Source organism: Tenrec ecaudatus, chromosome 2 (genome assembly GCF_050624435.1).
Source record: "Tenrec ecaudatus isolate mTenEca1 chromosome 2, mTenEca1.hap1, whole genome shotgun sequence".
Lineage (NCBI taxonomy): Eukaryota > Metazoa > Chordata > Mammalia > Afrosoricida > Tenrecidae > Tenrec > Tenrec ecaudatus.
The window spans coordinates 196,763,595-196,776,837 of NC_134531.1; positions in this window are offsets into that span (position 1 = coordinate 196,763,595).

Below are 13,243 nucleotides of genomic sequence, written 5' to 3' on the forward strand. Positions count from 1 at the left end.
CTAGCCTTTTGCAAACCAGAATCTCACAAATTAGGATCTGATACTATTTTCTCCTTCAGCTTTGGATTATATGATTTACACTCTTCGTGTGCTTCTTCCATTTGGACTTAGTTGACTTTTCAGTTAGATGGCTGCTTGTTGGGAAACAAACCTTCAAGGCCCCACCACTATTTTATCTGATATCTGGGCACTATCTGATTTCTTCACCACACTTTGCAATAGAACCCATATCTTCTGTGTTCCCTTCCTGAGAGCAAGTATCAAGGATGTCCAATTGTAAGAACTAATTGAGCTTTTGTTATTTATTTATTTATTTAGTAAATCATTTTATTGGGGGCTCTTAAAGCTCTTATAACAATCCATACACCAATTGTAACAAACTCATTTGTACATATGTTACGATCTTAATTTTCAAAACAATTTCTTCCTATTGAGTGCTGGTATTATCTCCTATTTTTACCCTCACTCCCTGAGATAGTTAAGGTTTAATGTGCCAACCTGGCCGATAAACACATGTGGAATTAATTCAAGGGTGGAGAGTTAAATGGCTCACTGAACCTCATCTGCCTGGTTCTCAAGTCTCTTGCTCTCTGATGGTCGGACCAGGGTGCAGCTGCCTTCGCTAGTTCCATGCTTTAGCTGGCAAGGCTCACTTCCTGCTAAGCATCCCTGAGGAGAAGCCACATGGACTTACCCTGATGCAGTCTTGGGTGCTAGAGAACTCATATGGAGATGACTGCCAGCGCAGAGATGCATATACCACTACTGTATTAAAAGACTTCTACCCACGGGCCTGTGATCCACCTGCATTCAGCATCGCTGTGTGTGTTTTGTGAGTGTGAGGAAGACTTTGTAGATTGGTATTGGACATATGGGCTAAGTTGGATATATGGACTTGTGATGGACTGGGCTGGGATGCTTTCTGAATGTACACTTACCCTCTATATAAAACTCTCTCTTATACATATATGAGTTTCTGTGTGTTTGTTTGACCTCACCCTCATGGTAATGTTTCTTCTTTGACTCACTTGAGGTCAGATAATGTCACACTGTTTACTTGGTTATTTTCTGGGAAGAATATGGGAAGTTAAAGTTTTGACTATTTTATTTGGTTGTAGTCTTTGGTTATTTCTGTTTAACATGGCGAAAATGAATGTGATTAATGTATATTTTGAGCTCAGGGCTAGAAAGTGCCATTTGAATTTCTCAGAAACCATGCTGCTTATGGAAAATAACTGACAGAAGGCAAAATGCCCAACAGAAAGCCTGGACCTTGTTTAGTGCTCTCAGAGATCTAATCCCATGAGGTCTGGGAGGCTGGCCCCAGCACCATAAATTAAGTGGATTCCTGCCCCTCCCCCGAAAAGAATTTTTTCCAAAGGACGACATTGACTCTACAGCTCTGGAAGATGGACATATTTGATCAGAGCACACGGGAGCAGATGAAGGGGCAGGAGGAGAGAGTGGAGCACAGCCTGGCCCACCAGGCCGTGATGATGATGTTCCTGAGTAGAGCAGCCAGTCCACCGAGAGAACAACATGGCTGGCCCCACTATGAGACATGATGCCCCTCAGTGACTAAGGGCGATACAGGGGACAGCACCGGAGACACAGTGTGGGAATTGCACCTGACCTGATCCCACCACACCGAGGCAAATCACTGGGGGAGTGCAGCGGAACAGCAAGGGAATGGAGTGGCAAGGTCCCCAGGGAATGCTGAAAGTGGACTTCGAGGCCAGGGCTTGGTGCCCCAACAGACTGGACTGGAAAACGCTCCTAAGGGCCAGCAAACGATCCCTGAACTAACTACAAGCTTTTCTCTTGTGAACTGTTTTATTCTGTTCTTTGTCAGTGGTTTGTTTTTGTTGTTTTGTTGTCTGGTTGTATACTGTTGCTTTGTTTTCCTCTGTCTAGTTTTCGTGCATGTTAGTGACTCCACAGGTCTGTCTGAATAGGACAGGCTGGATGAACTATCTGGATGAAAAACAACGGGACCGACAGTTTTGGGGGGACTTGGGGTGGGGGGGTAGGGGGGGTAAGGAAGTGGTGTTAACAAACCCAGGGACAAGGGAAAAACATGGGACCCCAAATGGTAGAGAAGTGGGAGTGGCAGGCCTGGTGGGAAATGATCAAGGGTAAGGTTGCTTAGAGAAGAGGTATACTCTAGCCCAGGTGGCGATGAAGCATGGTAGTAGGGCAGGAGGAAAGTCAAGGGAGATGGAGGAAAGAGCTAGGAGTCAAAGGGCATTCATGGAGGTCTAGACAAAGACATGTACATGCAAATATATATAGGAGGATGCGGAAATAGATCTATGTGTCTATATTTATAGGTCAAGTATTAAGGTGGCGGAAGGACCTTGGGCCTCTACTCAAACACTCCCTCAATGCATGAATACCTTCTTTTATTAAATTGGAACTCTATGATGCTCACTCTCTCGACACAACGGCTGGAGCCAAAGTGTGTGAACAAGTAAATGTGGTGAAGAAAGCTGATGGTGCCCGGCTATCAAAAGAGATAGTGACTGGGGTCTTGAAGGCTTGAAGATAAACAAGCGGCCATCTAGCTCAGAAGCAACAAAGTCCACATGGAAGAACACACCAGCCTGAGTGAGCGAGTGGTCCCAAAGGGATCAGTTATCAGGCATCAAAGAACAAAAAATCATATCATTGACTGCACACCTCCATGATAGGATCGCTGAAGACAAATGGGTGCATAAGCAAATGTGGTGAAGAAAGCTGATGGTGCCCGGCTATCAAAAAAGATAGTGTCTGGGGTCTTAAAGGCTTGAAGGTGAACAAGCGGCCATCTAGCTCAGAAGCAAATAAGCCCACATGGAAGAAGCACACCGGCCAGTGCGATCACGAGGTGCCCAAGGGATCAGGTATAAGGCATCATGCAAAAAAAAAAAAGATATAAGTGTGTGTATGTATGTGTATGTATGTGTATATATGTGTATATGTATATATGTATGTATATATATGTATATATATATCATATTAAATGAAGGGGGAAGTGCAGAGTGGAGACCCAAGGCCCAAGTGTCGACCAATGGAGATCCCCTCATAGAGGGGTTTAGGAGAGGAGATGGGTTAATTAGGGTGTGAGGTAGTATCGATGAAGAACACAGCTTTCCCCCGGATCCTGGATGCTTCCTCCCCCCAACTACCATGATCCGAATTCTACCTTGCAGGGCTGGATAGGACAGAGGCTGTACACTGGTGCATATGAGGCTTGGAGGTACAGGGAATCCAGGGTGGATGATACCTTCAGGACCAAGGGTGTGAGGGACGATGCTGGGAGAGTGGAGGGTGAGTGGGTTGGAAAGGGGGAACTGATTACAAGGATCCACATGTGACCTCTTCCCTGGGAGAGGGACAGCAGAGAAGGGGGGAAGGGAGACTCCGGATAGGGCAAGATATGACAAAACAACGATGTATAAATTACCAAGGGCATATGAGGGAGGGGGGAATGGGGAGGGAGGAGGGGAAAAAAAAGAGGACCTGATGCAAGGGGCTTAAGTGGAGAGCAAATGCCTTGAGAATGATTGGGGCAGGGAATGTATGGATGTGCTTTATACAATTGATGTATGTATATGTATGGATTGTGGTAAGAGTTGTATGAGTCCCTAATAAAATGTAAAAGAAGAAAAGAGAAAAAAATGATTAGGGCAAAGACTGTACAGATGTGCTTTATACAATTGATGTATGTATATATATGAACTGTGAAAAGAATTGTATGAGCCCCAATAAATTGTTAAAATTAAAAAAAAACAAAAAAAACTGTTAATAGTGGATAGTGTGGCAAAGGTCCTTAGGTGAAAATATACATTAAACCCTTATTTATTTTATAAATCATTTTATTGGGGGCTCTTCCAGCTCTTATAATAATTGAAAGAGTGGAAAATATTAGTGCGTTCTTGTAAAGTGAGCAAAGGGGATAGTCGTCCAAGATGAGATTCAAGAGTTAGATCATGTAGGATCTTGTCAAAAAAATAAGGAGTTTAGTTTTTAATATAAGTTGGAGATTCTTATAATCGTCTAAGGACAGATTTCAAGTAGACAGTTGTACACATGGAGTTCATAGAAAGGGTCTTGGCAGGTGATGTGATAGGGAGATGTATTTAAAGCCACGAGACTGGCTAGTTTCAGAGTGTTGTGTTTTGGTGAAATGGTTTTGTATCTTAATCTTGATTCGGATGCTCATTGTATTAATAATTTTCTCATGGTACTCACTGTCATCCAAATGCTTCTGACTCACAGTGACCTTATTGGGCAGAATAGAATTGCTCCTTAGAGTTTCTGAGACTGTGAATCTTGATGGGAGCAGGCAGCCTCATCTTTCTCCCCTGGGACAGCTGAAGGATTGGAACCACCTACCTTGTAGTTAGCAACTGAATGCTTAATCCACCGTGCCACCAGAAATCATCCACAGTAGGTATAAAGAATGTTAAAAATGAAAAACAAAAATAAAACAAAGAACAAAAACTCAGTCACCTATATATATGATATCTAATTGGTATGCTCATGTCAAATATGTGGATATCTATATATTTGATATAAAACAATAAATATAGTTATAGTTCTGAAAAAAAGTTTAGACAAGCTAGATAAGGATTGAACATGACTGTTTTAAGAATTTAATTTAGTATCTGATTCTATTTTGTTTATACCGATTTCTTCTGCTTATTATAGATATAATAATTTATAGAAATGTTTATTGGAAAGAATGGAAATAGAAAGCTTGTAAGTCCACTTGCTTCAAGCCATTAATTTGGTCTTTAGATGGGTTTAGGATATATGTGGAAGGAAGGCTTCAAAGAGATTAGCCCCACCCAGTTCTTTGAGGTAGTCAGGATATTAGAAGGTGAAGAGACATGCCATGGTGCTGTTGACAGATCAAATCAAAAAAAGAAGCTCTTTGGATTTGAAGTTTGAACTCTAATGTTCTTTGTCAGAAACTGTAAAAATCTGGAAGCATGAAGAAAATGCCTCTCACCCCTGATAAACTATAAATTAGTATTATTTTCATATATTACACTATCAACTGTTTTCACCAATGTTTCTGTTGTTCATCCTCCTGAGAGGTGGTTTAAATTTTAATCATTGTAGATGGCTCCCCATTTCTCCCCCTTCTAACCCACCCCACTTGCCCCATCCTCATGGAATCGCTACTCCCATTACTGGTCCTGAGGGGGTTATCTGTCCTGTATTCTGTGTGCCAAGAGCTCTTAAATGTACCATTGTAAAGTATCATTTATAAGGTAGAACTGTGGTCATGAGAGTGAGGATGGGTGGGGGTGGGAAGAAGCATTAAATAACTAGAGGAATGTTGTGTGCTTTGTCAGTGCTATACTACACCCTGGCTGACTCGTTCCTTCCTTGTGACCCTTCTGTGAGAGAATGTCCAATTTTCTACAGATGGACTTTGGGTCTCCTCTCTGACTCCTATCATTTGCATCAATATATTGATGCCAGTTAACTGATCGTGTTGATACTTCATGATCACACAGGCTGGTGTCCTTTTTCTATGTGGGCTTGTTGCTTCTTTGCTAGATAGCTGCTTGTTTATCTTCAAGCCTTTGAGACCCCAGAAACTATATTGTTTAATAGCCAGGCACCATCAGCTTTTTTCACCACATTTACCTATGCACCCATTTTTATTTCAGCTATTGCAGAAGGTGCAACACAGTCTCAGACAGTACAGGATATGACTGCAAACACTTGATCCAGAAATTTGTAAATGGCATTGTAGAGAAATCAGTTCTGGCTGCTAACAAGTTCAATGAGCTCCTCTTGTGCTGTCTCAGGAAATCTTCAAATTTGGCTGGGAATGGGCTTCTGGCAAGTGCACTCAGGGTGTCAGGTAGATTTTGGAAGAATGATGAAATTTTGTTTGCAAGCATGTACAAGTGTTCTTTCACAGAAATTATCATCGTGATCTTTGGTTCAATGTCATGTTCCTCAAAGAATTTCTGGTTCAATGTCATGTTTCTCAAAGAAAGCAGATAAGGTAGGCAACATATAAATTTTATATTCATCCAGTTGTATGTTTTTGATAAAACTGAAGTTTCATTTGGAATGATCGATTTTTTCAGAAAAACCAACGTATGTTGCACTGAACCTTGCAGTGATAAACTTAACTCATTCAAGATGGCAATGATGTCGACCAAGTAAGCTATTTTCTGTAGTTCATTTTTATCGCTGAAAAGTGCTTCGAACTGCGCTCTTGCTTTCTGATTGAAAAATGTTTTGAGTTCATCACAAAGCTCAAAAACATGCTTTAGAACTTTTCCTCTCAACAACCATCTCACTTCGGCATGAAAGAGCAGAGCATTATTTGGTGCATCCACTTGTTACACGGTTGCAAAAACAATCAACTGTTTAAAGTGCTTGCCTTTACAAAATTGACAGAATTTATGATGCTTTTCATTACTTCTTGTAACAGGGTCTTCTTGTGGCAGGGTCTTAATTGCTAATATTTGCTGATGACTGATACAGCGAGTTCTGAGGTCTTTTGGTGACTCATTCAGTGCCCAATGTTGAACTCCAGATCGGCATCCTCACATAGCTGGAGTGCCATCTGGGCAAGCTGCACAGACCTTCCCCAGCGAACTTTACCCCTTATGCTCCTTCAGAAATGCATCAACTGTGTCAAACACATCACGTGCAGTAGTGTTGTTTCAAGATGTTTGCAAAAAATAAACATCTTTATAGTTTCCGTAATTAATATACCTCACGTAAACCAGTAACTGTGAACAGTTTACAACCTCTGTGGATTCATCAAGCTGGAGGCTAACTATGGGAAGTGGAGCAGATGCAATTTCCTGGTTTACCTGATCAAGAACATCAGCAGATATGTAATCTATTCTTCAGTGGACAGAGTCGTTAGATAAGGAAATTTCATTCAATTTCCTACAAATTCTTCTCTGATCATAGCATGAACAATGTTTTTGGCCACTGGCGATAAGAAATCCTCAGCAGCAGTGTGAGGTTTCATAGCTCTGGCGATTCTGAGTGCCACCAAATATGAAGCTTCAATGGCTGGTAGAGTTTGTTTGTGGTACTTGCCACCAGTGTCAAATCTGGCTTTCTTGAGTCTAACAGCTTTGCTTCTAAAATCGTTGGTATTCTTGCCAGCAAAGTTCAGATATTTGAAATCAAAATGGCTTTTTATTTTGTTTGACTTCATAGATTCAGCTGATAGAACTTTGAGTTAATTAGTTTATTATGCCAACTTGGCCAATAAATATATGTGGGGGTAATTGAAGAGGGGAGAGATAAATGGCTCAGTGAGCCTTGCCTCTCAATTTCTCGGGTCTCTTGCTTTGTGATGGTTGGACCAGGGTGAAGTTACCTTAGCCAGTTCCCTGCTTCAACTGACAAGGCTCACTTTGTGCAAGATATCCCTGAGGAGAAGCCACATGGACCTACCCTGATGCAGCCCTGGGTGCTGGAGCTGCCATGTGGAGACTCCTGTCAGCGCTGAGATGCTTACACATTCACTGACTCAGCTTTCCTCCTGCAGTCGGCATCATTGCTTGTGTTTTGTGAGATGGAGGACGACTTTGTGAATTGGTGTCAGACGTATGGGTTAATGTTGGATTTGTGGGTTTTGGCAGCACTGATTGGGATGTTTCTTGATGTGCACCTAAAGTTTATATAAGACTCTCTTATCCATGAGTTTCTGTGGATTTGTTTCTCTAAAATACCCAGACTAACACAAACTTCACCATAAATAACACATTGCAGTTTCTCAGTCAGTGCTTTAATTATTGAGGCAAAGGAGCTGATACAAAGGTCTCAAGTAGAAAGAAATTGTTTTGAGAATGATGATGGCAACAATTGTACAAGTGTGCTTGACACAATAGATTTATGTATGTGTTGTGATAGATCCACCAGCCCCCAAAAGAAATTTTAAAAATCCTCACTATATTTTATTTTCTTAATGTTCTTCTCTACACAATTCATTGTCATGGCATGGTTTGCTAATGAAAATACTATATAACAATAGCTTGAATAATACAAAACATGATACATGGCATAGTTCAGTCAATGTAGTTCATTAAATTTTCCTATGATTTACCATTCTCTGTGTTGTTGTTGTTGTTTTTTACATACCTGATATATCACAAGGGCAGTGTTCACATCAACCACAGCTGAATATAAAAAGACCGATCAGGATCCAGATTAAATTCCCATGGTACAGATTTTTTACAGTAGTTGATGATTTTACAGCACACGATTTTACATTTACCCAGTAATTATAATTCATGAAGTGTCATTTTACTTCCAATACTGCTGCTTACAACACAGTAGCTGCTTTTAACAGACAGAGTAACTGCTTTCAACACAGTAGCAGCTCTCTACACAGTAGCTGTTCCCTACACATTTGTGACTGGTCTGCATAAGTGCATTATAGCACCAACCTTGTCCCATATACATGTATTTGTATGGGTGTATGTGATGGTGCTGGTACGCTGATGTCATCACACCAGGTACTTATTATATGTGGGTGTATCCGCACGTGGGTGGACCTGCCTGGAGACAGATAAAGGAGGCATGACTCAGTTCCAAATACATCAGAAATATGCGTTTTCCAATGGTCTTAGGCAACTCTTGTGAAAGGGTCATTGAACCCCCAAAGGGGTCATGGCCCACAGATTGGGAATTGCCTCACTATCTATCTGGTATGCAAACCAGCCTGTGTGATCATGAGGTGTTGATGGGATCAGGTCTAAGGCCTCAAAGACCCAAGACAATAAATCATATTGATGTGGAGCAGAAGGGTGGAGTGGAGACCCAGACCCATCTGTAGACAATTGGAAATGCTGTCACAGAGGGGTCACAAGGAAGAGCAGAGCCAGTCAGGATGTAGTGTAGCACCTATGAAACATACAACGTTGCTCTAGTTCTTTAATGCTTCGTCTCACCCACTATCATGACCCCAATTCTACCTTACAAATAGGGCCAGACCAGAGCACGTATACTGGTACAGATCAGAGCTTACAACACAGGGAATCCAGGACAGATAAACCCCTCAGGACCAATAATAAGTGTAGCAATACTAGGAGGGGAAGGAGAGGGGAAGGTTGGGGGAGAGAAGGGGAATCAATCCCAATGAACAACATATGACCCCCTCTGAGGGGAATAGACACAGAGAAGGGGATGAAGGGAGACAGTGCTTGGTTTGTCATGAGAAAAATAATAATTTGTACATTATCAAGAGTTCATGAGTGAAGGGGGGGGGCGCGAAATGAGCTGATACCAAGGGCTCAAATAGAAAAAAAAAAGTGTTTTGAGAATGATGTAAAACTTAAAAAAAAAAAAAAAGAAAATGATGATGGCCAACTGACGATTGGATTAAAAAACTGTGGCATATGCATACAATGCAGTACTACGCATCACTAAAAAGCAGTGATGAACGTATGAAGCTCATAGCGGCATAGGAAGAACTTGAGGAAATTATGCTAAGCGAAATAAGTCAGGCACAAAAGGATAAGTACAACATGAGCCCACTGAGATAAGTATTTTAAAAAAATGCAAAAGGGGTATAGGGAAAAAGCTACTGTATACAAACATTCATGGGGTGAGGACTGTGTAGTATGGCAGAGACCCGATCAAATCCAGGGATGCACATGGTAGACAACTGGGGAGGAGGTGGGAAAAGGAAAATATAAAAAAAGGATGAATATACGGAATAAAAGGGGAGCGGGGGCATAGGGTGCTAACACACTCAAGGGGAGGATATTGTTTATATCTCCACAGGGAAAGGGGGGCCAGACTTCAACCCAGTGCCTCAAGGTATGAATGCAACATTCCGGCGTGGAGTAGGGAACCAGTGGAGAGGTGTGGGAGGCTGGACCTAGTACCAAATATTAAGTGGATGCCTGCCCCTCCCCCCAGAAGAATGTGTTTCAAAAATGACATTGAATTTGCAGCTCTGGGAGAGGGACATATCTGATTGGAGCACACGGGAGCAGATGAAGGGGGAGTTGGAGAGAATGGAGCACATCCTGGCCCACCAGGCCCTTAGGATGATGACCCCAATTATAGCAGCCAGTCCACAGAGAAGTCCACATGGCCAGCCCCAGGATGAGATATAATGTCCCTTCCTAACCCATAGCCCTGCAGGGGACAGCACCGGAGCTACAGTGTGGGAATTGCGATGGACCTGATACCACCACATAGAGGCAAAGCACTAGGGAAGTCCAGCGGAACAGCAAGGGAATGGAGTGGCAGGTCCCCAGGGAATGCTGAAAGTGGACTTTGGGGCCAGGGTGTGGTGCCCCAACAGACTGGACTGGAAAACGCTCCTAAGGGCCAGCAAGTGATCCCTGAACTAACTACAAGCTTTTCTCTTGTGAGCTGTTTTGTTCTGTTCTTTGTCAGTGGTTTGTTGTTGTTGTTTTGCTGTATACTGTTGCTTGGGTTTGCTCTGTCTTATTTTTGTGCATGTTATTATCTCCACAGGTCTGTCTAAATAGGATAGGCTGGATGAACTACCTGGAGGAAAAACAACGGGACTGACAGTTCCGGCGGGACATAGGATAGGGTGAGTTGGGGGTAAGGAAGTGGTGTTAACAAACCCAGGGACAAGGGAACAACAAGGGATCCAAATTGGTGGTGAGGTGGGTGTAGCAAGCCTGGTAGTGAATGATCAAGGGTAAGGTAACGAAGAGGGATAGCTGAAACCCAGGTGGGGATGGAGCATAATAGTGGGACAGGAAGAAAGTCAGGGGAAATAGAGGAAAGAGCTAGGAGGAAAAGGGCCTTTATGGAGGTCTAGACAAAGACATGTACATATGCAAATATATATATGAGGATGGGGAAATAGATCTATGTGCCTGTATTTATAAGTTTAGTATTAAGGTGGCAGAAGAACTTTGGGCCTCTACTCAATCACTCCCTCAATGATGAATACTTTCTTCTATTAAGTTGACATTCTATGATGCTCACCCTCCTGATACAACTGCTGAAGCCAAAGCGAGTGAACAAGTAAATGTGGTGAAGAAAGCTGACGGTGCCCAGCTATCAAAAGAGATAGCGTCTGGGGTCTTAAAGGCTTGAAGATAAACAAGTGGCCACCTAGCTCAGAAGCAACAAAGCCCACATGGAAGAACACACCAGCTTGTGTGATCATGTGGTTCTGAATGGATCAGTTTTCAGGCATCAAAGAACAAAAACTCATATCATTGGATACACACACCCATGATATAATCACTGAGGACAAAGGGGTGCATAAGCAAATGTGGTGAAGAAAAATGATGGTGCCTGGCTATCAAAAGAGATAGGGTCTGGGTTCTTAAAGGCTTGAAGGAAAACAAGCGGCCATCTAGCTCAGAAGCAACAAAGACCACATGAAAGAAGCACATCAGCCTGTGTGATCACGAGGTGTGGAATGGATCCAATATAAGGCATCATCAGAAAAAAAAATCTTACCATAGTGAATGAAGGTGGAAGTGCAGAGTGGAGAACCAAGGCGCATTTATTGGCCACTGGAGATCCCCTTTGCAGAGGGGTCTAGGGGAGGAGATGAATCTGTCAGGGTACGATGTAGCTCCGATGAAGAGTAAAGCTTTCCTCCAGTTCCTAAATGCTTCCTTCCTCGCCAACTATCATGATCTGAATTCTACCTTGCAAGTCTGGATAGAGCAGAGGTTGTACACTGGTGTAGATAGGAGTTGGAGGCACAGGGAATCCAGGACGGATGATACCTTCAGGACCAGGGGTGAGAGGAGCGATACTGGGAGGGTAGAGGGTGAGTGGGTTGGAAAGAGGGAACCAATTACAAGTATCTACATGTGACCTCCTCCCTGGGGGACAGACAACAGAAAAGGGGGTGAAGGGAGACGTCAGACAGGGCAAGATATGAAAAAATAATAATTTATAAATTATCAAGGGCTCATCAGGGAGGGGGGAGCGGAGAGGGAGGGGAGAAAAAAAGAGGACCTGATACAAAGGGCTTAAGTGGAGAGCAAATGCTTTGAAAATGATGAGGACAAAGAATGTATAGATGTGCTTTACACCTTGATGTATGTATGGATTGTGATAAGAGTTGTATAAGTCCCTAATAAAATGTTTTTTTAAAAAAGGAAGAAAATGATGATGGCAACATATTTACAAATGTGCTTGACCCATGGATGGATGTATGGATTGTGATAAGATCTGTAAGAGCCCCAATAAAATGATTTTAAAAATGAATGAAGGTGAAATTATACATCACACTCTATATAAAATTGAACTCCAAATAGGCCAAAACCATAAAATTAATCCAAGGTAACGTACAAATCAATCTCTTTGACACTCAATTCTTAAATGGATTCTTCAATATTACTTCAAGATCATCAATAAACACAAAACCAAAATAGTTAAATTTGATTTAGAAAAGTAAAAATTTTATTTGTCAAAGAACATTGTCTCCAAAGGGAAATATCAACTTTACAATGGGAAAATATTTGAGAATAATTTCTTTAATGGACTTAATACCTGAATATGTAAGAACTCTTAAATCCAAACAACTAAAGGGAAATACATCACAGAATTATTATGGTAAGTGCATACAGATCAAAGTTTATTAGTGGCTACTAATTGTTGTTCAGCAGGGTTGGAGAAGGAAGACTCCATGCTTGGTGGATACTGAATTTCTTTAAGGGTGATAGAAATATTTGAAAACAAGCCAAATGAACAACATGATAAAGCATAAGATCTATCAGTGGGCTACATATATGAAGAATGTTGAACTCAAAAATACTTGGTACAAGTACATGGTTTTTAAAAGGAAAAGAAAGCATTGGAAAATATTGAGAAGAATTTGAACATTAAATTTTACCAAAAATAATTATAATGACCAATAAGCATATGAAAAGATACACATCATTAATCAAATGAAGTAAATCAAAATCACAATGTGCTATCAATTCACAACCACTAGAATAAAAATTTCCAGAAAAATGGACTCAGTCATTATTAAGGTGTAAAAAATTGGATTCCTCATGCATCACAGGAAATAGGATATGAATGAAGCATTGTGGAAAGCAGTTTGCTGTTTCTTAGTAAGATAAACATGGAACTAGTACTTAACACTGTAAATCTATTCCTAGCCATCCAAAATAATTGAAAATGGATACTCCAGAATATTCTTGTATACAATGTTCACACCATTAATTTAAAAATATTTAACAATAATGTTAAAATAGTTAACATCTACATGCTCCTAAATAGATAAATTGGTAGACAAAATGTG